At 50.4% G+C, this 25,266-nt stretch overlaps 6 pseudogenes; 5 read left to right on the top strand and 1 right to left on the bottom strand.

Moving 5' to 3' along the window:
- Positions 1 to 5,122: 5,122 nt before the first annotated feature.
- Positions 5,123 to 6,994, bottom strand: LOC138987089 (olfactory receptor 4P4-like; annotated as a pseudogene).
- Positions 6,995 to 10,729: 3,735 nt separating this feature from the next.
- On the top strand, positions 10,730 to 10,849 carry LOC138987095 (5S ribosomal RNA; annotated as a pseudogene).
- A 3,434-nt stretch (positions 10,850 to 14,283) lies between these two features.
- LOC138987092 (5S ribosomal RNA) lies at positions 14,284 to 14,403 on the top strand (annotated as a pseudogene).
- Positions 14,404 to 17,823: 3,420 nt separating this feature from the next.
- LOC138987091 (5S ribosomal RNA) lies at positions 17,824 to 17,943 on the top strand (annotated as a pseudogene).
- Positions 17,944 to 21,368: 3,425 nt separating this feature from the next.
- On the top strand, positions 21,369 to 21,488 carry LOC138987094 (5S ribosomal RNA; annotated as a pseudogene).
- Positions 21,489 to 24,919: 3,431 nt separating this feature from the next.
- On the top strand, positions 24,920 to 25,039 carry LOC138987093 (5S ribosomal RNA; annotated as a pseudogene).
- The last annotated feature ends 227 nt before the right edge of the window (positions 25,040 to 25,266 follow it).

The following is a 25,266-nucleotide window of genomic DNA, read 5'->3' as shown; positions in this document are numbered from 1 at the left end:
TGGGGAGCTCTAAAAGAAAAATCCACCTAACTGATGTCAGGCCTATGGCATCTATTATGTTTCACTGAATATTAAGTTCCAGTTTTTTTAATTAAGGTCTGTATTTACTAAGACTCACTCCTTAGATAGTTCCTTGTGGTTATGTTACATTGCTAAGAGGTTTAATTAAGTTGTTAAAAAGGACATTCTGAGTTTGTTTCTAAAGCTTATCTCAATAACCAGTCTTTGAATAAAGATCAGATGCTCAGGATCTACAAGCAGGATATCAACAGCAAGCTATAGTCATTTAGCAAACTAAGTCAGATGACATGGAGATGTCACTGGGCTACACCTAATAGAAGTTCTTGACTTAACTTCTTACTTATGATTCTACTATTACTGCTATTGTTTTCGATATTGCCTGTTTCAAGAAGTGTTGTTCCTTACATTCTCAAGTGTGTGACTGAGCCACTAAGTGAGTCACTGTATGACTTAGCTGTAAAAAGAAGAGAAGTGAAAAGCAAAGGAGATAAGGAAAGATATAAGCATCTGAATGCAGAGTTCCAAAGAACAGCAAGGAGAGATAAGCAAGCCTTCCTCAGCGATCAATGCAAAGAAATAGAGGAAAACAACAGAATGGGAAAGACTAGAGATCTCTTCAAGAAAATGAGAGATACCAAGGGGACATTTCATGCAAAGATGGGCTCGATAAAGGACAGAAATGGTATGGACCTAACAGAAGCAGCAGATATTAAGAAGAGGTGGCAAGAATACACAGAAGAACTGTACAGAAAAGATCTTCACGACCCAGATAATCACGACGGTGTGATCACTGACCTAGAGCCAGACATCCTGGAATGTGAAGTCAAGTGGGCCTTAGAAAGCATCACAATGAACAAAGCTAGTGGAGGTGATGGAATTCCAGAGGAGCTATTTCAAATCCTGAAAGATGATGCTCTGAAAGTGCTGCACTCAATATGCCAGCAAATTTGGAAAACTCAGCAGTGGCCACAGGACTGGAAAAGGTCAGTTTTCATTCCAATCCCAAAGAAAGCAATGCCAAAGAATGCTCAAACTACCACACAATTGCACTCATCTCACACGCTAGTAAAGTAATGCTCAAAATTCTCCAAGCCAGGCTTCAGCAATACACGAACCGTGAACTTCCAGATGTTCAAGCTGGTTTTAGAAAAGGCAGAGGAACCAGAGATCAAATTGCCAACATCTGCTGGATCATGGAAAAAGCAAGAGAGTTCCAGAAAAACATCTATTTCTGCTTTATTGACTATGCCAAAGCCTTTGACTGCATGGATCACAATAAACTGTATAAAATTCTGAAAGAGATGGGAATACCAGAACCCCTGACCTGCCTCTTGAGAAATCTGTATGCAGGTCAGGAAGCAACAGTTAGAACTGGACATGGAAAAACAGACTGGTTCCAAATAGGAAAAGGAGTACATCAAGGCTGTATATTGTCACCCTGCTTATTTAATTTCTATGCAGAGTACATCATGAGAAATGCTGGACTGGAAGAAACACAAGCTGGAATCAAGATTGCCGGGATAATATCAATAACCTCAGATATGCAGACGACACCACCCTTATGGCAGAAAGTGAAGAGGAACTAAAAAAGCCTCTTGATGAAAGTGAAAGTGGAGAGTGAAAAAAAAGTGGCTTAAAGCTCGACACACAGAAAAAAAGATCACGGCATCTGCTCCCATCACTTCATGGGAAATAGATGGGGAAATAGTGGAAACAGTATCAGACTTTATTTTTTTGGGGCTCCAAAATCACTGCAGATGGTGACTGCAGCCATGAAATTAAAAGACGCTTACTCCTTGGAAGAAAAAAATTATGAACAACCTAGATAGCATATTCAAAAGCAGAGACATTACTTTGCCAACAAAGGTCCGTCTAGTCAAGGCTATGGTTTTTCCTGTAGTCATGTATGGATGTGAGAGTTGGACCATGAAGAAGGCTGAGCACCAAAGAATTGATGCTTTTGAACTGTGGTGTTGGAGAAGACTCCTGAGAGTCCCTTGGACTGCAAGGAGATCCAACCAGTCCATTCTGAAGGAGATCAGCCCTGGGATTTCTTTGGAAGGAATGATGCTAAAGCTGAAACTCCAGTACTTTGGCCACCTCATGCAAAGAGTTGACTCTTTGGAAAAGACTCTGATGCTGGGAGGGATTGGGGGCAAGAGGAGAAGGGGACGACAGAGGATGAGATGGCTGGATGGCATCACTGACTCGATGGACGTGAGTCTGAATGACGTCCAGGAGTTGGTGATGGAGAGGGAGGCCTGGCGTGCTGCGATTCATGGGGTCACGAAGAGTTGGACACGACTGAGCAACTGAACTGAACCGAACCGACATAACATAAGAAATCCCCACGTAATAGGAATTAAAATCAGTATATGAGTTTTCTCATACAGTGTGATTTACTAGCGAAAAGCAACCACCACCCCACAACCTGAACTGCTCATGAATCCAGACTGAATGAGGCAGGCAGAATAATGTCTTATTTTAAGCCTCATTCCAAGAGAGAGAGATTTGTATGAATGATGTCTCTGTGAAATGAAGCAGTATATACTGGCCTCTTTATTTCCTAGTACTTATATTTATTAACAAGAGAGATAAGAATGGCATATATTGTAAGCATCTTTTTTAAAAATTCCTCACCCCAAATATCTGGTATTAAACTCTGTAGTTCGTGGCTGAAGGTCATGGATTATGGTTTATGCTTAATTTACACATGAAGGCAGAGCTGAGGTCTCTATGGAAGGCTATTAAACACTGTAAGCCAAACACAGAGATGGGGATATTGAAAAATATCAGATATTACCAGATATTCGCAACTATCTGGGAAGATGAATGGATGATCTTTATGAAAATGTAACTCCAAACAACTGATCCACTTGAGAAGATAATTCAATTGGGAAAATAAGTAAGATTTGGTTAATTTACATTATTTACTACATATTCATTCAGTTACTTTGATAACTTTTGCCTCCTTAAGATTATTATTTACAATTCTGAAACACCATTCTTTTTTGACATTTAAATATTAAGCCAAATATGCAAAATAATATTTGCAAAATATCTTGCAAGTACAAAAATAAGACACATACATATTGAGTTCAGTTCAGTCCCTCAGTCGTGTCTGACTCTCTGAGACCCCATGTACTGCAGCACACCAGGCCTCCCCGTCCATCACCAACTCCCGGAGTCCACCCAAACCCATGTCCATTGAGTCAGTGATGCCATCCAGCCATCTCATCCTCTGTTGTCCCCTTCTCCTCCTCCCCTCAACCTTTCCAAGCATCAGGGTCTTTTCAAATGCGTCAGCTCTTCTCATCAGGTGGCCAAAGTGTTGGAGTTTTAGCTTCAACATCAGTCCTTCCAATGAACACCCAGGACTGATCTCCTTTAGGATGGACTGGTTGGATCTCCTTGCAGTCCAAGGGACTCTCGAGAGTCTTCTCCAACACCACAGTTCAAATGCATCAATTCTTCGGCCCTCAGCTTTCTTTAGAGTCCAACTCTCACATCCATACATGACTGCTGGAAAAACTATAGCTTTGACTAGACAGATCTTTGTTGCTAGTAAAGTAATGCTCAAAATTCTCCAAGCCAGGCTTCAGCAATACGTGCACCATGAACTTCCAGATGTTCAAGCTGCTTTTAGAAAAGGCAGAGGAACCAGAGATCAAATTGCCAACATCTGCTGGATCATCAAAAAAGCAAGAGAGTTCCAGAAAAACTTCTATTTCTGCTTTATTGACTATGCCATAGCCTTGACGGTGTGGATCACAATAAACTGTGGAAAATTCTGAAGGAGACACACACATAATATAGCCAAATATTAATATGGCCTATCTTTGTGTGGAGAACAGTTAAAAACATTTTTATGACATATTAATAATATGATTCTTTAAAATTCATTATCTGTCCTATTAATTCTAAAAAATATTACATTATTAGAGAGAGAAACATTAGAAAATATCCTATTACCTAAAATAAATCTATAATATTAAGTATAGTTTAACTCATTATATAGAATACAAATCTATACTATTAATAGTTACATTTTATATCCAAAACTATGCACATTTTCATAAGAAAATGCAGCAATCTTAAAAATGTATTTCAAACAAAATGTATACTTTGCACTAGAAAATCATGAAAATCCTATAGGTATGGACGTATACACATTAGACTTCCCTGGTAGCTCAACTGGTAAGGAATCCACCTGCAATGCAGGAGACCCCTGGTTGATTCCTGGGTCAGGAAAATCCCCTGGAGAAGAGATAGGCTACCCACTGCAGTATACTTGGGCTTTCCTGATGGCTCAGTTGGTAAAGAGTCTGCCTGCAGTATGGGAGACCTGGGTTCAGTCCCTGGCTTGGGAAGATTCCCCTGGAGGAGAACATGGCAACCCACTCTGATATTTGTGCCTGGAGAATCCCCATGGACAGAGAAGCCTGGTGGGCTACAGTCCATGTGGCCACAGAGTCAGAAACACCTAAGCACAGCAGCAGAATATATATATATTCCCATCACTGAGTCTGATCTATATTTTGTCAAATATTATTTTAGGATTATTCTACACTTGGATTTAGATAGTAAGTGAAAGTCTTTTACTTTGAGATAAATCATCTATTTTGAGGAACTAAAGGATTTATATTTTCTTCTTTTTTGTAGCAAAGTCAGTTGTAGTTTATTTATTCCTTGATCATGTATACTTAATGTCAAACCCAGTTAAAATAGCAAGAGTTTGTATATATATATATATATATATATATATATATATATATATATATATATATATATTTTTTCAATATTTTCCCAATACAAATGTTACTTCACAAACATCACACAGTGACTTGCTTTTTTCAGACTGTAAGACTTGCCATGTAGACTATAAGGCTGGACTTTACACTATGTTGTATTTAGATCTATATATTCTTTTCACTTAAGTAAAATAATCACAGTTCACAAAATACACACAAAAAGATCTCTAGGTACTTGATTAAAAGAAATCTAGAGTTGTAGGATACAGGCTAGGTATATAGTTCTGAAAGGAGTTTGCAGTATGTGATTGTTCTTATTTTCCTATAACTGCCTTTTTTTTTGTTTTGTTTAGTCGCTGAATCATGTCCAGCTGTTTTGCATCCCCATGGGCTGTAGCCCACCAGATTCCTCTCTCCATGGGATTTCCCAGGCAAAAACACTGGAGTGGGTAGCCATTTCCTTCTCCAGAGGATCTTCCTGGCCCAAGGATTGAACCTGTGTCTCCTGCATTAGCAGGTGGATTCTTCAACTGTCTTTTACCTTTTAACATATTATTACCTTTTATACCTTGAGGCCAAGTATTTTGAGAGCGAAGTCTCCCCCAGGTTTAGCCTTCAATACAGGCAGGATCACTCTCCCTCCAGACTTTTCACTGTGTTTTTACTCTGTAAAAAGTTTTCTTTTCTTTTCTTTTTTTTTTTTTTTTTTTTTTAAACAAAGGGGATTATTAGTGAAAAGTGAAATCAAGGAAAACACATTGAGAGGAAAATAAAGAAGGAACCACTGAAGGCAAGCTGTTGTTGGAGGCTTGGCTTTTACACATTCTGACTGATTTTCCCATTAGCAGGAGAGAATCAGCAACAGAGGGAGTGATGAGAAGACAGTCACTGGAGTCAGACGAATGACCTTCAGATCATTAAGCTCCCTTCCCAGAACCTTTTATTGCACCAAACTCTTCTTATGGAATTTTTCATCTCCATGTTTCTAAGTGTGTAGATAAGCGGGTTGAGCATGGGGACAATAATTGTGTAGAAGAGCGTAAACACTTTATCTTCTGGTAATGTTGTGGCAGGTCTAATGTAAACAAAGATGACAGGTGTGAAAAAGAGGATCACGGACTGTGATGTGGGAACTACAGGTGGAAAGTGCTTTATGGTGGCTTTCTGCAGAATATGTGCACACATTATACAGAATCAAAGTGTAGGAGGCCATCAAAACCACAAAGAGCACCATCCCATCAAGCCAGAACTGGCAATGACAAAAAGCCAATTTTGTGTGTATCAGTGCAGGCTAGTTTCAACAAAAGATATGCATCACGGAAATAGTGATCTATTTCACTGGGGCCACAGAAAGGTCAAACAATCGCAAGAAGAAAGAGACCAAGAGAATGAAGAAGTCCCCCTGCACACGACGCTATGAGAATTGAGTGACGTTTTTGCCTGTTCATGGTGATGGCGTCGTGGAGAGGTTTGCTGACGGCCACATAGCAGTCACAGGCCATCCCTGTGAGGGTGAAGACCTCAATCCCCCAAAAAAGTGGGTGGTGAAAAAAAGCTGTGTCATGCAGTTTTTTTTATAGGAAATGGCCTTTTTCTCCATCAGTAAGTCAGTCATGAGTTTGGGTGTCACAGTGGAGGTGTAGAAGAGGTCTGAGAGTGCAAGGCAGTTAAGGAAGAAGTACATGGGCTGGGTGATTAGCTGACTGCATGTAATAGAAATCACAATGATCAAATTCCCCAACCAAATAGCCAGGTAACAGAATAAGAAAAATAAAAAGCAGAGGATCTGGACTTTCTTGTCCATAGAAAGTTCTAAGAGGATAAATTCAGTAACATTATTTCTATCTTCCATGATCTGATGTTCAAGAAAATGATCTGAAATGACAAAACCAATGAAACGAATCATTGATGAGAAAATGGAAACCTAATATCTACTTTAAATGGCACCAATGCCTTTTAAAGACAAGTTATTTTGAGACCCACTGAAATCATTTTCATTTAATACGAGTCTTTGACTATCTAGTACTAATATTCTTCTAAGAGCTAAGAATACAGTGATAAATTAGACAAAGTTCCAGTTTTTATATAATTTAAATTATTTTGTGAGGAAGCAAGGAATTATATTTATCAAGAATTTTAAAAAAAGAGATAATCTTAATAGTGTTAAGTAGGGTGACATATAATGTGCCAATTTAGGATGTAAAATAGAGGTAACTATAGAATTTGCTTTGATTAAGTGGTTTCTAATGAAATCACAAAATTGGTGTAGGGTGTGTGGTGGGTTTTGCAGTGCTGGCACAGAGTCAATGTTAAATAAATATCAATTAAATAAAAATCTGGAAAGTGAACAATGTGCTATAATTTTGAAGGAATAATACAATAAATAATCATCCTTTAGTCAGGTAATTCATGATAAAACTGAAGAACAAATCATTTTTATGAGTGGACTCATAATCCTTTTGACTTTTAAGTTAGTTAAGTTGCTCAGTAGTATCTGATTCTTTGCGACCCCGTGGACTGTAGACCACCAGGCTCCTCCATCCATGGGATTCTCTGGGCAAGAATACTGGAGTGGGTTGCCATTTCCTTCTCCAGGGATCTTTCTGACTCAGGGATCAAACCCAGGTCTTCTGCATTGCAGGCAGATGCTTTAACCTCTGAGCCACCAGGGAAGCCCTTTTGACTTTTAAGAGGAAATAATTCCTTCATGTGAAATACTCCATGAAACTTTCATATTTCTTAAACAATATTTGAAGCATCTCTAGGTTAATATATTGACAACTATGCTTTTCCTGTTTGTCTATATTTCTCTTGCAAGATTATTTCCTCTTTCAAAATACATTAACATTCAGAAGTTATTTGAGTTATATCTTATCAGACTGTAATTATAGTTGCCTAGTTTGGAAATAATATACTGAGAAATGGGCTCCACTAATTCCAAATTAGTTCCCCTAAACACAATGCAATAAACAAGATGGAGCACTTCTTCCCGTAATTTCTTAGAGAATTCACCCACACAATCTGCATGTGGAGTAGAGTTCCCTTTGGTCCACATCTTCGCTAGCATTTGTTATTGACAGACTTTGCAATGAGGACCATTCGGATTCAAGGAAGTGGTCCCTCCTTGTAATTTGCAGTTGAGTCGCTTCAATCATCAGTGTTATGGAGCAAGATGAACTTTTGGAAATGCAGATGCAATTCTATCACCTCCCTGCCACAACTACTCTTGGATTTTCTCATCATATTGAATATATGATCACATTCCTTCATTGCTTGTTCCCGAAGTTTGTCTCTGATGTCTTTTCACTGGAATGCCCTCTGCACTTTTTGGATTCTGTCCCATAGGGCATTTTTCATTTCTAGAATGTCCTAAGTTTCCCTGGTCACATAGCCTTCCAAGATGCTATTTTCCCTGCGTGAAATTCTTCCTGCATTTTAACCCTGGTTTACTTAGGTTCAACCTACGGATCTCAAATCAATTGTTACTCTGAAAAGCCTTTGCTGACACCCAGGTTTTGGTGAGGGAAGAGGTCCCACTATAAGTTTTCAAAGGATCTGGCTGTGATGTATCATTAAATTCCTCTCAGTGAAAGCAGGAACTCTGTGTCTTCTTCTCTCCGCATTCTATTTCCAGAAATTTATTACACGCCTCCTAGCTCATCGTAGGTGCTCAGTATTTACTTAGTGTGTGAAAGACAGAAAAGATCTTGGAGGCCTCAAGTTGTCACTTGGCTCGGCACTTTTGATCTCCTTGTATATTTGGCGATTGAATTCTTTCTTTCCTGGGTTGATGTGTACACTATAATCAAGGCAAAATATAAGGCATTAAGACAGATCCATAAATATAGGTTCTTGCTTTCAAGGAACTCGTACAGCAGATTTCTACAAGTTAGGGCTTTTCAAATGCTCTAGAAGTACGTGAACGTTCAGTATGATCCATTTTCACTTCAAAGAAAAATCGTTTGACTTCCATAGCAAAGGTGGAGACCTTCCAACGTTGAGTCCAATACTTATACCTTGACCATTTCAGGCAAGTCTTGTGGTTCCTTCTGGAGGTGTGTGGCACTTGCAGAAATGTGAAGATTTTCCAATGTGCTCAGACTTTGCTGTCATTTTAATCATCAAGAAAGCTTCCAGGTCTCCAGACCACCACCACACACAGTCAGTAGCCAACGGAGTGGATTCCAGGAATATGAGTTGTTAACCAGCATCACCGTTGATACTGTTGCTGCACACTCAATGCAGTGGGCAGGGCCTGGATTGTCCACTGGGTCTCATGTGGAATGGAAAGAAGGGCTCCCCCCCCCCCACACACACCCCCACCACCCCCTGTTGACAGCCTTGTGAATAGAAACGGTCCCCAAAACAAGAATCAGACAAACCAGAGAAGCCCAGATGATAGTCCTTGAGATGAAGGAACTAAGCAGCTGGTTGAGATGGCACCAAGGGGAAAGGTTGCTCTTTTTGTCTGCCCTCTACTCCTTTCTTCCTGGACGCCTTAGGGTTTTGTCATGGAGATTTGAAATAAAGTGCACAAAAGTCATATGTGTTGAATCAAGATTTTGCATTTAACCATCTCTCAAAAAAAAGGAAGAGAGCTTCACCTGCACATGTTTCTTTCAAAAACGTCAACTTGCTTTTCAATTCTGGGGTTTCTCTCTTGCCTTGTTCAGTTAGCCTTAACAGTAAAAAAATCAAAGAAAACTACATAAAGATTCAAAGATACCAACAAAGGACAGCTTCTGTTTCTGAAATCATCTTTCCATTTAGTAGAACACGAGCTCTATTCTTTGTATTTTGCCTAGGGAATTAGCAATGTCCTGGTTCAGATGGCAAGGCATCCGCCCGCAGGAGACTGGGGTTTGATCCCTGGGTCGGGAAGATCCCCGGAGAAGGAAAATGGCAACCCACTCCCAGTATCCTCGCCTGGGAAATGCCACGGACAGAGGAGCCTGATGGGCCGCAGTCCATGGGTTGTATTAAAGTTGGGCTCAACCCAGCAACTACGAACACAAGTATTTCCAAAGACCACACTCAAGTGTGTGTGTGTGTGTGTGTGTGTGTGTGTGTGTGTGTCTCCTCTTGCTTGCCGTCTTGGAGTCTGTCTCGGAAATCTTCATGTATTTCTGCCTCTGTATCTCCTGACAGCCAGCCGCCGCCCGTTCTGTCTGGCCTGGCCCGCCTCTCCCAGGCTCTGGCTCTGGCTGGCTGAGCTTGCAGAGGCCAGCTGTCTCTCCCTTGGCGTGGGTGCGTGCGTGTGTGTCTGTGTGTCTGTCTGTGTGTGCCTGCCTGTGGCTGGTCTGCTCTCTCAGGAAGGTCGAGGCCTGGGTGGGGGGGCAAAGGGGGGGCTCGGTAGTGCGAAGGGGGAGGGGCTGAGGCGCTCCGGTCGACCGCGCCTCCCTGGCTTCTGGTGGGTTTGGGCACCGGACAGGTGCCGGGCAAGTTGGGCGCTCAAGTTTCGCTGCGCCTAGGCCCGCAGGAGGGTTCAGAGGCCCCTGGGCCGCGGGGGGTGGGAGGCGGCGGGCGCCGAAGACCGACACCTCCGGGGCCGCGCGGGCTGAGCAGCGAATGGGATGGGGGGGGGAGGCCCGCCCAGCGAGCGCGCCGGGGTCTGGAGTGGCGGCGGGTGGGAGGGCGCCGAGACCTCCGCACCCCTCAGCCCAGCCCCAGGCCCCGCGCGCGCGCGCACGCACGCGCGCACGCACGCCCCGGTCAATGGGGGTCCTGAAGCCCCTCGGGCCCCCGGGCCCGGCCAGGCGCTTGCTGGTCTGGTGTTGGCGGTGTTCGGGGTGGGGGGGGGGCGGCGTCAGCAGGCTGGAGTCCGGTCGCGGGTCGTGCGGCTCAAGTACAGCACGCCCCGCGACGAGAGGTGCGCGCCCGTTGGCCCGACCTGCAGGGCAGAGCGAAAGGGAGGCGGCGCGCGCAAGCTCTTAGGGCGCCCCGAGCCAACCGCCACCGTCTCAGGCCCTATCAGCCTGAAGGCGCCCGATCTCGTCTGATCTCGGAAGCTAAGCAGGGTCGGGCCTGGTTAGTATCTTGGATGGGAGACCACCTGGGAATCCCGGGTGCTCGAGGCTTTTGCCTACCAGAAGAGGTCCTTTAGCCCCGCCGCGCGTCCGATTCTTGGATCCCCCCCCCAGCCCCAGCCCCTCCCGGCCGCGGGGGGAGGGGGGCGGGGCCCCGACTCCCGACTCCCGCTGCAGACCTGGGTTGCCTCCGCGCGGCCCGCGAGCCCCTCCGCGCCTCGCATTCGGCTTCAGGACACCCGACGACCGGCAGTCCCGTCTCCACCTGGGGCTCCTTTGGCTTGCCTCAGGCAATCCCGGGCTTGCACCGACTCCAGCCAGAGCCCCGCCCCCGCCCCCCCCCCCCTGCCTCGCAGGCGATCGCATGCATGCGCGCGTGCATGCACGCACGCACAGATAGATAGATGTGCCAAACGGGGCATCTATCTTGTTCACTTATACCGTGGGTGGATCTATGCCTGGGAGTCGGACTGCTGGACCATAGGCTACTTCCACTTTTAGTTCCTTCGGGAACCTCCATATTCTTTTCCATACCGCTCTACCCACGCCCATTCCTACTCACCGTGGAGGAGAGTTCCCTTTGCTCCACATCTTCTCCAGCATTGGTTATTGACAGACATCGCAGTGAGGCCCAGTCGGACTCATGTGAAGTGGTCCCTCCTTGAGTTTGGAGTTGAGCCTCTCAATCATTAGTGACGTGGAGCAAGATGACCTTTTGGAAATGCAGATGCAATGCTGTCACCTCCCTGCTCCAACGGCTCTCGTATTTTCCCAGCATATTGAAGATACGACCACTTCCCTTCAGGCTTGCTCCTCACGTTCTTCTCTGATGTCTTTTGCCTGGAATGCCCTCTGCACTCTTTGGCTTCCATCCCATAGGGCATTTTTCGTTTCTTGAATGTCCTAAGTTTCCCTGGTCACATAGCCTTCCAAGATGCTATTTTCCCTGCCTGAAATTCTTCCTGCATCTCAACCCTGGTTTACCTAGGTTCAACCTATGGACCTCAACGAAATGGTGCCTCTGGAAAGCCTTCCTGACACCCAGGTTTTGTGGTGAGGGAAGAGGCCCCTCTATAGGTTCTCAAAGGATCTGCCTGTGATGTATCATTAGAGTCGTCTCAGTGAAAGCAGGAACTCTGTGTCTTCTTCTCTCGCCTTCTATTCCCTGAAACTTATTACATGCCTCCTAGCTCATCGTAGGTGCTCAGTATTTACTTAGTGTGTGAAAGACAGAAAAGCTCTTGGAAGCCTCAAGGGGTCACTTGGCTCGCACTTTTGATCTCTTTGTATATTTGGCGATTCAATTCTTTCCTTTCCTGGGTTGATGGGTACACTATATTCGAGGCACAATCTAAGGCATGAAGACATATCCATACATAGAGGTTCTTGCTTTCAAGGAACTCGTACAGCAGATTTCTACAAGTTAGGGCTTTTCAAATGCTCTAGAAGAATGTGAACGTTCAGTATGCTCCATTTTCATTTCAAAGAAAGATCGTTTGACTTCCATAGCAAAGGTGGAGACCTTCCAACGTTGAGTCCAATACTTATACCTTGACCATTTCAGGCAAGTCTTGTGGTTCCTTCTGGAGGTGTGTGGCTCTTGCAGAAATGTGAAGATCTTCCATCGTCCTCAGACTTTGGTGTCATTTGCAATCATCCAGAAAGCTTCCAGGTCTAGGTTCCAGACCACCACCACACACAGTCAGTAGCCAACGGAGTGGATTCCAGGAATACGCATTGTTCACCGACATTACCGTTGATATTGTTGCTGCACACTCAATGCAGTGGGCAGGGCCTGGATTGTCCACTGGGTCTCATGTGGAATGGAAAGAAGGGCTCCCCCCCCCCCACACACACACCACCCCCCCCACTGTTGACAGCCTTGTGACTAGAAACGGTCCCGAAACAAGAATCAGACAAACCAGAGAAGCCCAGATGATAGTCCTTGAGATGAAGGAACTAAGCAGCTGGTTGAGATGGCACCAAGGGGAAAGGTTGCTCTTTTTGTCTGCCCCTCTACTCCTTTCTTCCTGGACGCCTTAGGGTTTTGTCATGGAGATTTGAAAGAAAGTGCACAAAAGTCATATGTGTTGAATCAAGATTTTGCATTTAACCATCTCTCAAAAAGGAAGAGAGCTTCACCTGCACATGTTTCTTCCAAAACCGTCAATTGCTTTTCAATTCTGGGGTTTCTCTCTTGCCTTGTTCAGTTAGCCTTAACAGTAAAAATCAACGAAAACTACATAAAGATTCAAAGATACCAACAAAGGACAGCTTCTGTTTTGGAAATCATCTTTCCATTTAGTAGAACACGAGCTCTATTCTTTGTATTTTGCCTAGGGAATTAGCAATGTCCTGGTTCAGATGGCAAGGCATCCGCGCAGCAGGAGACTGGGGTTTGATCCTGGGTCGGGAAGATCCCGCCGAGAAGGAAATGGCAACCCACTCCCAGTATCCTCGCCTGGGAAATGCCACGGACAGAGGAGCCTGATGGGCCGCAGTCCATGGGTTGTATTAAAGTTGGGCTCAACCCAGCAACTACGAACACAAGTATTTCCAAGACCACACTCAAGTGTGTGTGTGTGTGTGTGTGTGTGTGTGTGTGTGTGTGTGTGTCTCCTCTTGCCGTCTTGGAGTCTGTCTCGGAATCTTCATGTATTTCTGCCTCTGTATCTCCTGACAGCCAGCCGCCCGGCCGTTAAATCTGGCCCCGGCCTCTCCCAGGCGCTCTGGCTCTGGCTGAGGAGCTTGCGCAGGCCAGCTGTCTCCCTTGGCGTGGGTGCGTGCGTGTGTGTCTGTGTGTCTGTCTGTGTGCCTGCCTGTGGCTCGTCTGCTCTCTCAGGAAGGTCGAGGGCTTGGCGTGGGGGCAAAGGGGGGGGCCGTAGTGCGAAGGGAGGGGCTGAGGCGCTCCGGTCGACCGCGCCTCCCTGGCTTCTGGTGGGTTTGGGCACCGGACAGGTGCCGGGCAAGTTGGGCGCTCAAGTTTCGCTGCGCCTAGGCCCCGCAGGAGGTTCAGAGGCCCCTGGGCCGCGGGGGGGTTGGGAGGCGGCGGCGCCGAAGACCGACACCTCCGGGGCGCGCGGGCCTGAGCAGCGAATGGGATCGGGGCCCGCCCGGCTCAGCGCGCGGCGGCGGTCTGGAGTGGCCGCGGGGGGGGGGCGCCGAGACCTCCGCACCCCTCAGCCCAGCCCCAGGCCCAGCGCCCCGCGCGCGCGCGCACGCACGCCCTCCCGGTCAATGGGGGGTCCTGGAAGCCCCTCGGGCCCCCGGGCCCGGCCAGGCGCTTGCTGGTCTGGTGTTGGCGGTGTTCGGGGTGGGGGGGGGGGCGGGCCGGCGTCAGCAGGCTGGAGTCCGGTCGCGGGTCGTGCGGCTCAAGTACAGCATGCCCCGCGACGAGAGGTGCGGCCCGTTGGCCCGACCTGCAGGGCAGAGCGAAAGGGAGGCGAAGCGCAAGGCTCTTAGGGCGCCCCGAGCCAACCGCCACCGTCTCAGGCCGTATCAGCCTGAAGGCGCCCGATCTCGTCTGATCTCGGAAGCTAAGCAGGGTCGGGCCTGGTTAGTATCTTGGATGGGAGACCACCTGGGAATCCCGGGTGCTCGAGGCTTTTTGCCTACCAGAAGAGGTCCTTTAGCCCCCGCCGCGCGTCCCGATTCTTGGATCCCCCCCGCAGCCCCAGCCCCTCCCGGGCCGCGGGGAGCGGGTGGCCGGGGCCCCGACTCCCGCTGCAGACCTGGGTTGCCTCCGCGCGGCCCGCGAGCCCCTCCGCATTCGCATTCGGCTTCCAGGACACCCGACGACCGGCAGTCCCGTCTCCACCTGGGGCTCCTTTGGCTTGCCTCAGGCAATCCCGGGGCTTGCACCGACTCCAGCCAGAGCCCCGGCCCCCGCCCCACCCCCTGCCTCGCAGGCGATCGCGCATGCGCGTGTGCGCGCGCGCACGCACAGATAGATGTGCCCAAACGGGGCATCTATCTTGTTCACTTATACCGTGGGTGGATCTATGCCTGGGAGTCGGACTGCTGGACCATAGGCTACTTCCACTTTTAGTTCCTTCGGGAACCTCCATATTCTTTTCCATACCGGCTCTCCCCACGCCCATTCCTACTCACCGTGGAGGAGAGTTCCCTTTGCTCCACATCTTCTCCAGCATTGGTTATTGACAGACATCGCAGTGAGGCCCAGTCGGACTCATGTGAAGTGGTCCCTCCTTGGAGTTTGGAGTTGAGCCTCTCCAATCATTAGTGACGTGGAGCAAGATGACCTTTTGGAAATGCAGATGCAATGCTGTCACCTCCCTGCTCCAACGGCTCTCGTATTTTCCCAGCATATTGAAGATACGACCACTTCCCTTCAGGCTTGCTCCTCACGTTCTTCTCTGATGTCTTTTGCCTGGAATGCCCTCTGCACTCTTTGGCTTCCATCCCATAGGGCATTTTTTCGTTTCTTGAATGTCCTAAGTTTCCCTGGTCACATAGCCTTCCAAGATGCTATTTTCCCTGCCTGAAATTCTTCCTGCATCTCAACCCTGGTTTACCTAGGTTCAACCTATGGACCTCAACGAAATGGTGCCTCTGGAAAGCCTTCCTGACACCACCCAGGTTTTGTGGTGAGGAAGAGGCCCCTCTATAGGTTCTCAAAGGATCTGCCTGTGATGTATCATTAGAGTCGTCTCAGTGAAAGCAGGAACTCTGTGTCTTCTTCTCTCCGCCTTCTATTCCTGAAACTTATTACATGCCTCCTAGCTCATCGTAGGTGCTCAGTATTTACTTAGTGTGTGAAAGACAGAAAAGCTCTTGGAAGCCTCAAGGGGTCACTTGGCTCGGCACTTTTGATCTCTTTGTATATTTGGCGATTCAATTCTTTCCTTTCCTGGGTTGATGTGTACACTATATTCGAGGCACAATCTAAGGCATGAAGACATATCCATACATAGAGGTTCTTGCTTTCAAGGAACTCGTACAGCAGATTTCTACAAGTTAGGGCTTTTCAAATGCTCTAGAAGAATGTGAACGTTCAGTATGCTCCATTTTCATTTCAAAGAAAGATCGTTTGACTTCCATAGCAAAGGTGGAGACCTTCCAACGTTGAGTCCAATACTTATACCTTGACCATTTCAGGCAAGTCTTGTGGTTCCTTCTGGAGGTGTGTGGCTCTTGCAGAAATGTGAAGATCTTCCATCGTCCTCAGACTTTGGTGTCATTTGCAATCATCCAGAAAGCTTCCAGGTCTAGGTTCCCAACCACCACCACACACAGTCAGTAGCCAACGGAGTGGATTCCAGGAATACGCATTGTTCACCGGCATTACCGTTGATATTGTTGCTGCACACTCAATGCAGTGGGCAGGGCCTGGATTGTCCACTGGGTCTCATGTGGAATGGAAAGAAGGGCTCCCCCCCCCCACACACACACCCCCCACCCCCCACTGTTGACAGCCTTGTGACGAGAAACGGTCCCGAAACAAGAATCAGACAAACCAGAGAAGCCCAGATGATAGTCCTTGAGATGAAGGAACTAAGCAGCTGGTTGAGATGGCACCAAGGGGAAAGGTTGCTCTTTTGTCTGCCCTCTACTCCTTTCTTCCTGGACGCCTTAGGGTTTTGTCATGGAGATTTGAAATAAAGTGCACAAAAGTCATATGTGTTGAATCAAGATTTTGCATTTAACCATCTCTCAAAAAGGAAGAGAGCTTCACCTGCACATGTTTCTTTCAAAACCGTCAATTGCTTTTCAATTCTGGGGGTTTCTCTTGCCTTGTTCAGTTAGCCTTAACAGTAAAAATCAACGAAAAACTACATAAAGATTCAAAGATACCAACAAAGGACAGCTTCTGTTTTTGAAATCATCTTTCCATTTAGTAGAACACGAGCTCTATTCTTTGTATTTTGCCTAGGAATGAGCAATGTCCTGGTTCAGATGGCAAGGCATCCGCGCAGGAGACTGGGGTTTGATCCCTGGGTCGGGAAGATCCCGCCGGAGAAGGAAATGGCAACCCACTCCCAGTATCCTCGCCTGGGAAATGCCACGGACAGAGGAGCCTGATGGGCCGCAGTCCATGGGTTGTATTAAAGTTGGGCTCAACCCAGCAACTACGAACACAAGTATTTTTCAAAGACCACACTCAAGTGTGTGTGTGTGTGTGTGTGTGTGTGTGTGTGTGTGTCTCTCTCTCTCTTGCCGTCTTGGAGTCTGTCTCGGAATCTTCATGTATTTCTGCCTCTGTATCTCCTGACAGCCAGCCCAGCCGCCGCCGTTCGTCTGGCCCCGCCTCTCCCAGGCGCTCTGGCTCTGGCTGAGGAGCTTGCGCAGGCCAGCTGTCTCCCCTTGGCGTGGGTGCGTGCGAGTGTCTGTGTGTCTGTCTGTGTGCCTGCCTGTGGCTCGTCTGCTCTCTCAGGAAGGTCGAGGGCTTGGCGTGGGGGCAAAGGGGGCCTCGGTAGTGCGAAGGGGGGGGGGCTGAGGCGCTCCGGTCGACCGCGCCTCCCTGGCTTCTGGTGGGTTTGGGCACCGGACAGGTGCCGGGCAAGTTGGGCGCTCAAGTTTCGCTGCGCCTAGGCCCGCAGGAGGTTCAGAGGCCCCTGGGCCGCGGGGGGTTGAGGCGGCGGGCGCCGAAGACCGACACCTCCGGGGCCGCGCGGGCCCTGAGCAGCGAATGGGATCGGGGGAGGCCCGCTCAGCGAGCGCGCCGGGTCTGGAGTGGCCGCGGGTGGGAGGCGCCGAGACCTCCGCACCCCTCAGCCCAGCCCCCAGGCCCCTGCGCGCGCGCGCGCACGCGCACGCACGCCCTCCCGGTCAATGGGGGTCCTGAAGCCCCTCGGGCCCCGGGCCCGCCAGGCGCTGCTGGTCTGGTGTTGGCGGTGTTCGGGGGGGCGGGCGGCGTCAGCAGGCTGGAGTCCGGTCGCGGGTCGTGCGGCTCAAGTACAGCATGCCCGCGACGAGAGGTGCGGCCCGTTGGCCCGACCTGCAGGGCAGAGCGAAAGGGAGGCGGCGCGCAAGGCTCTTAGGGCGCCCGAGCCAACCGCCACCGTCTCTCAGGCCCTATCAGCCTGAAGGCGCCCGATCTCGTCTGATCTCGGAAGCTAAGCAGGGTCGGGCCTGGTTAGTATCTTGGATGGGAGACCACCTGGGAATCCCGGGTGCTCGAGGCTTTTTGCTACCAGAAGAGGTCCTTTAGCCCCGCCGCGCGTCCCGATTCTTGGATCCCCCGCAGCCCCAGCCCCCCCCCGGCCGCGGGGAGCGGGTGGCCGGGGCCCCGGACCCGACTCCGCTGCAGACCTGGGTTGCCTCCGCGCGGCCCGCGAGCCCCTCCGCATTCGCATTCGGCTTCCAGGACACCCGACGACCGGCAGTCCCGTCTCCACCTGGGGCTCCTTTGGCTTGCCTCAGGCAATCCCGGGGCTTGCACCGACTCCAGCCAGAGCCCCCCCCCCCCACCCCTGCCCTGCCTCGAGGCGATCGCATGCATCGCGCGTGTGCGCGCACACGCGCGAGATAGATATGTGCCCAAACGGGGCATCTATCTTGTTCACTTATACCGTGGGTGGATCTCTGCCTGGGAGTCGGACTGCTGGACCATAGGCTACTTCCACTTTTAGTTCCTTCGGGAACCTCCATATTCTTTTCCATACCGGCTCTCCCCACGCCCATTCCTACTCACCGTGGAGGAGAGTTCCCTTTGCTCCACATCTTCTCCAGCATTGGTTATTGACAGACATCGCAGTGAGGCCCAGTCGGACTCATGTGAAGTGGTCCCTCCTTGGTTTTGAGTTGAGCCTCTCCAATCATTAGTGACGTGGAGCAAGATGACCTTTTGGAAATGCAGATGCAATGCTGTCACCTCCCTGCTCCAACGGCTCTCGTATTTTCCCAGCATATTGAAGATACGACCACTTCCCTTCAGGCTTGCTCCTCACGTTCTTCTCTGATGTCTTTTGCCTGGAATGCCCTCTGCACTCTTTGGCTTCCATCCCATAGGGCATTTTTCGTTTCTTGAATGTCCTAAGTTTCCCTGGTCACATAGCCTTCCAAGATGCTATTTTCCCTGCCTGAAATTCTTCCTGCATCTCAACCCTGGTTTACCTAGGTTCAACCTATGGACCTCAACGAAATGGTGCCTCTGGAAAGCCTTCCTGACACCCAGGTTTTGTGGTGAGGGAAGAGGCCCCTCTATAGGTTCTCAAAGGATCTGCCTGTGATGTATCATTAGAGTCGTCTCAGTGAAAGCAGGAACTCTGTGTCTTCTTCTCTCCGCCTTCTATTCCCTGAAACTTATTACATGCCTCCTAGCTCATCGTAGGTGCTCAGTATTTACTTAGTGTGTGAAAGACAGAAAAGCTCTTGGAAGCCTCAAGGGGTCACTTGGCTCGGCACTTTTGATCTCTTTGTATATTTGGCGATTCAATTCTTTCCTTTCCTGGGTTGATGTGTACACTATATTCGAGGCACAATCTAAGGCATGAAGACATATCCATACATAGAGGTTCTTGCTTTCAAGGAACTCGTACAGCAGATTTCTACAAGTTAGGGCTTTTCAAATGCTCTAGAAGAATGTGAACGTTCAGTATGCTCCATTTTCATTTCAAAGAAAGATCGTTTGACTTCCATAGCAAAGGTGGAGACCTTCCAACGTTGAGTCCAATACTTATACCTTGACCATTTCAGGCAAGTCTTGTGGTTCCTTCTGGAGGTGTGTGGCTCTTGCAGAAATGTGAAGATCTTCCATCGTCCTCAGACTTTGGTGTCATTTGCAATCATCCAGAAAGCTTCCAGGTCTAGGTTCCAGACCACCACCACACACAGTCAGTAGCCAACGGAGTGGATTCCAGGAATACGCATTCTTCACCGGCATTACCGTTGATATTGTTGCTGCACACTCAATGCAGTGGGCAGGGCCTGGATTGTCCACTGGGTCTCATGTGGAATGGAAAGAAGGGCTCCCCCCCCCCCACACACACACACCCCCCACCCCCACTGTTGACAGCCTTGTGACGAGAAACGGTCCCCGAAACAAGAATCAGACAAACCAGAGAAGCCCAGATGATAGTCCTTGAGATGAAGGAACTAAGCAGCTGGTTGAGATGGCACCAAGGGGAAAGGTTGCTCTTTTGTCTGCCCCTCTACTCCTTTCTTCCTGGACGCCTTAGGGTTTTGTCATGGAGATTTGAAATAAAGTGCACAAAAGTCATATGTGTTGAATCAAGATTTTGCATTTAACCATCTCTCAAAAAGGAAGAGAGCTTCACCTGCACATGTTTCTTTCAAAACCGTCAATTGCTTTTCAATTCTGGGGTTTCTCTCTTGCCTTGTTCAGTTAGCCTTAACAGTAAAAAAAATCAACGAAAACTACATAAAGATTCAAAGATACCAACAAAGGACAGCTTCTGTTTTTGAAATCATCTTTCCATTTAGTAGAACACGAGCTCTATTCTTTGTATTTTGCCTAGGAATGAGCAATGTCCTGGTTCAGATGGCAAGGCATCCGCGCAGGGAGACTGGGGTTTGATCCCTGGGTCGGGAAGATCCCGCCGAGAAGGAAATGGCAACCCACTCCCAGTATCCTCGCCTGGGAAATGCCACGGACAGAGGAGCCTGATGGGCCGCAGTCCATGGGTTGTATTAAAGTTGGGCTCAACCCAGCAACTACGAACACAAGTATTTCCAAAGACCACACTCAAGTGTGTGTGTGTGTGTGTGTGTGTGTGTGTGTGTGTGTGTGTCTCCTCTTGCCGTCTTGGAGTCTGTCTCGAATCTTCATGTATTTCTGCCTCTGTATCTCCTGACAGCCAGCCGCCGGCCCGTTCGTCTGGCCCCCGCCTCTCCCAGGCGCTCTGGCTCTGGCTGAGGAGCTTGCGCAGGCCAGCTGTCTCCCTTGGCGTGGGTGCGTGCGAGTGTCTGTGTGTCTGTCTGTGTGCCTGCCTGTGGCTCGTCTGCTCTCTCAGGAAGGTCGAGGGCTTGGCGTGGGGGCAAAGGGGGGGCCTCGGTAGTGCGAAGGGGAGGGGCTGAGGCGCTCCGGTCGACCGCGCCTCCCTGGCTTCTGGTGGGTTTGGGCACCGGACAGGTGCCGGGCAAGTTGGGCGCTCAAGTTTCGCTGCGCCTAGGCCCGCAGGAGGTTCAGAGGCCCCTGGGCCGCGGGGGTTGGGAGGCGGCGGGCGCCGAAGACCGACACCTCCGGGGCCGCGCGGGCCTGAGCAGCGAATGGGATCGGGGGGAGGCCCGGCTCAGCGAGCGCGGCCGGGTCTGGAGTGGCCGCGGGTGGGAGGGCGCCGAGACCTCCGCACCCCTCAGCCCAGCCCCCAGGCCCCGCGCGCACGCACGCACGCACGCCCTCCCGGTCAATGGGGGGTCCTGGAAGCCCCTCGGGCCCCCGGGCCCGGCCAGGCGCTTGCTGGTCTGGTGTTGGCGGTGTTCGGGGGGGCGGGCCGGCGTCAGCAGGCTGGAGTCCGGTCGCGGGTCGTGCGGCTCAAGTACAGCACGCCCCGCGACGAGAGGTGCGGCCCGTTGGCCCGACCTGCAGGGCAGAGCGAAAGGGAGGCGAAGCGCAAGGCTCTTAGGGCGCCCCGAGCCAACCGCCACCGTCTCAGGCCCTATCAGCCTGAAGGCGCCCGATCTCGTCTGATCTCGGAAGCTAAGCAGGGTCGGGCCTGGTTAGTATCTTGGATGGGAGACCACCTGGGAATCCCGGGTGCTCGAGGCTTTTTGCCTACCAGAAGAGGTCCTTTAGCCCCGCCGCGCGTCCCGATTCTTGGATCCCCCCCAGCCCCAGCCCCTCCCGGGCCGGGAGCGGGTGGCCGGGGCCCGACTCCCGCTCCCGCTGCAGACCTGGGTTGCCTCCGCGCGCCCGCGAGCCCCCTCCGCGTTCGCATTCGGCTTCCAGGACACCCGACGACCGGCAGTCCCGTCTCCACCTGGGGCTCCTTTGGCTTGCCTCAGGCAATCCCGGGCTTGCACCGACTCCAGCCAGAGCCCCAGCCCCCGCCCCACCCCTGCCTCGCAGGCGATCGCAAGATGCGCGCGTGCGCGCGCCGCGCAGAGATAGATGTGCCCAAACGGGGCATCTATCTTGTTCACTTATACCGTGGGTGGATCTCTGCCTGGGAGTCGGACTGCTGGACCATAGGCTACTTCCACTTTTAGTTCCTTCGGGAACCTCCATATTCTTTTTTCATACCGGCTCTCCCCACGCCCATTCCTACTCACCGTGGAGGAGAGTTCCCTTTGCTCCACATCTTCTCCAGCATTGGTTATTGACAGACATCGCAGTGAGGCCCAGTCGGACTCATGTGAAGTGGTCCCTCCTTGGAGTTTGGAGTTGAGCCTCTCCAATCATTAGTGACGTGGAGCAAGATGACCTTTTGGAAATGCAGATGCAATGCTGTCACCTCCTGCTCCAACGGCTCTCGTATTTTCCCAGCATATTGAAGATACGACCACTTCCCTTCAGGCTTGCTCCTCACGTTCTTCTCTGATGTCTTTTGCCTGGAATGCCCTCTGCACTCTTTGGCTTCCATCCCATAGGGCATTTTTCGTTTCTTGAATGTCCTAAGTTTCCCTGGTCACATAGCCTTCCAAGATGCTATTTTCCCTGCCTGAAATTCTTCCTGCATCTCAACCCTGGTTTACCTAGGTTCAACCTATGGACCTCAACGAAATGGTGCCTCTGGAAAGCCTTCCCTGACACCCAGGTTTTGTGGTGAGGGAAGAGGCCCCTCTATAGGTTCTCAAAGGATCTGCCTGTGATGTATCATTAGAGTCGTCTCAGTGAAAGCAGGAACTCTGTGTCTTCTTCTCTCCGCCTTCTATTTCCTGAAACTTATTACATGCCTCCTAGCTCATCGTAGGTGCTCAGTATTTACTTAGTGTGTGAAAGACAGAAAAGCTCTTGGAAGCCTCAAGGGGTCACTTGGCTCGGCACTTTTGATCTCTTTGTATATTTGGCGATTCAATTCTTTCCTTTCCTGGGTTGATGTGTACACTATATTCGAGGCACAATCTAAGGCATGAAGACATATCCATACATAGAGGTTCTTGCTTTCAAGGAACTCGTACAGCAGATTTCTACAAGTTAGGGCTTTTCAAATGCTCTAGAAGAATGTGAACGTTCAGTATGCTCCATTTTCATTTCAAAGAAAGATCGTTTGACTTCCATAGCAAAGGTGGAGACCTTCCAACGTTGAGTCCAATACTTATACCTTGACCATTTCAGGCAAGTCTTGTGGTTCCTTCTGGAGGTGTGTGGCTCTTGCAGAAATGTGAAGATCTTCCATCGTCCTCAGACTTTGGTGTCATTTGCAATCATCCAGAAAGCTTCCAGGTCTAGGTTCCAGACCACCACCACACACAGTCAGTAGCCAACGGAGTGGATTCCAGGAATACGCATTGTTCACCGGCATTACCGTTGATATTGTTGCTGCACACTCAATGCAGTGGGCAGGGCCTGGATTGTCCACTGGGTCTCATGTGGAATGGAAAGAAGGGCTCCCCCCCCCCCCACACACACACACACCCCCCCACCCCACTGTTGACAGCCTTGTGACGAGAAACGGTCCCGAAACAAGAATCAGACAAACCAGAGAAGCCCAGATGATAGTCCTTGAGATGAAGGAACTAAGCAGCTGGTTGAGATGGCACCAAGGGGAAAGGTTGCTCTTTTGTCTGCCCCCTCTACTCCTTTCTTCCTGGACGCCTTAGGGTTTTGTCATGGAGATTTGAAATAAAGTGCACAAAAGTCATATGTGTTGAATCAAGATTTTGCATTTAACCATCTCTCAAAAAGGAAGAGAGCTTCACCTGCACATGTTTCTTTCAAAACCGTCAATTGCTTTTCAATTCTGGGGTTTCTCTCTTGCCTTGTTCAGTTAGCCTTAACAGTAAAAATCAACGAAAAAACAAAAAGATTCAAAGATACCAACAAAGGACAGCTTCTGTTTTTGAAATCATCTTTCCATTTAGTAGAACACGAGCTCTATTCTTTGTATTTTGCCTAGGGAATGAGCAATGTCCTGGTTCAGATGGCAAGGCATCCGCGCGCAGGAGACTGGGGTTTGATCCCTGGGTCGGGAAGATCCCGCCGGAGAAGGAAATGGCAACCCACTCCCAGTATCCTCGCCTGGGAAATGCCACGGACAGAGGAGCCTGATGGGCCGCAGTCCATGGGTTGTATTAAAGTTGGGCTCAACCCAGCAACTACGAACACAAGTATTTCCAAAGACCACACTCAAGTGTGTGTGTGTGTGTGTGTGTGTGTGTGTGTGTGTGTGTGTGTGTGTGTATCTCCTCTTGCCGTCTTGGAGTCTGTCTCGAATCTTCATGTATTTCTGCCTCTGTATCTCCTGACAGCCAGCCGCCGGCCCGTTCGTCTGGCCCCGGCCTCTCCCAGGCGCTCTGGCTCTGGCTGAGGAGCTTGCGCAGGCCAGCTGTCTCCCTTGGCGTGGGTGCGTCACGAGTGTCTGTGTGTCTGTCTGTGTGCCTGCCTGTGGCTCGTCTGCTCTCTCAGGAAGGTCGAGGGCTTGGCGTGGGGGCAAAGGGGGGCCTCGGTAGTGCGAAGGGGAGGGGCTGAGGCGCCCGGTCGACCGCGCCTCCTGGCTTCTGGTGGGTTTGGGCACCGGACAGGTGCCGGGCAAGTTGGGCGCTCAAGTTTCGCTGCGCCTAGGCCCGCAGGAGGTTCAGAGGCCCCTGGGCCGCGGGGGTTGGGAGGCGGCGGGCGCCGAAGACCGACACCTCCGGGGCCGCGCGGGCCTGAGCAGCGAATGGGATCGGGGGGAGGCCCGGCTCAGCCAGCGCCGGGTCTGGGTGGCCGCGGGTGGGAGGGCGCCGAGACCTCCGCACCCCTCAGCCCAGTCCCCAGGCCCCGCGCGCACGCACGCACGCACGCACGCCCTCCCGGTCAATGGGGGGTCCTGGAAGCCCCTCGGGCCCCCGGGCCCGGCCAGGCGCTTGCTGGTCTGGTGTTGGCGGTGTTCGGGGGGGCGGGCCGGCGTCAGCAGGCTGGAGTCCGGTCGCGGGTCGTGCGGCTCAAGTACAGCACGCCCCGCGACGAGAGGTGCGGCCCGTTGGCCCGACCTGCAGGGCAGAGCGAAAGGGAGGCGAAGCGCAAGGCTCTTAGGGCGCCCCGAGCCAACCGCCACCGTCTCAGGCCCTATCAGCCTGAAGGCGCCCGATCTCGTCTGATCTCGGAAGCTAAGCAGGGTCGGGCCTGGTTAGTATCTTGGATGGGAGACCACCTGGGAATCCCGGGTGCTCGAGGCTTTTGCCTACCAGAAGAGGTCCTTTAGCCCCGCCGCGCGTCCGATTCTTGGATCCCCCGCAGCCCCAGCCCCTCCCGGGCCGCGGGGAGCGGGTGGCCGGGGCCCCGACTCCCGCTGCAGACCTGGGTTGCCTCCGCGCGGCCCGCGAGCCCCTCCGCATTCGCATTCGGCTTCCAGGACACCCGACGACCGGCAGTCCCGTCTCCACCTGGGGCTCCTTTGGCTTGC

Source organism: Bos mutus, unplaced genomic scaffold (assembly GCF_027580195.1).
Source record: "Bos mutus isolate GX-2022 unplaced genomic scaffold, NWIPB_WYAK_1.1 CTG657, whole genome shotgun sequence".
NCBI classification, from domain to species: Eukaryota; Metazoa; Chordata; class Mammalia; order Artiodactyla; family Bovidae; genus Bos; species Bos mutus.
This window is presented reverse-complemented; position numbering and strand designations above follow the sequence as displayed.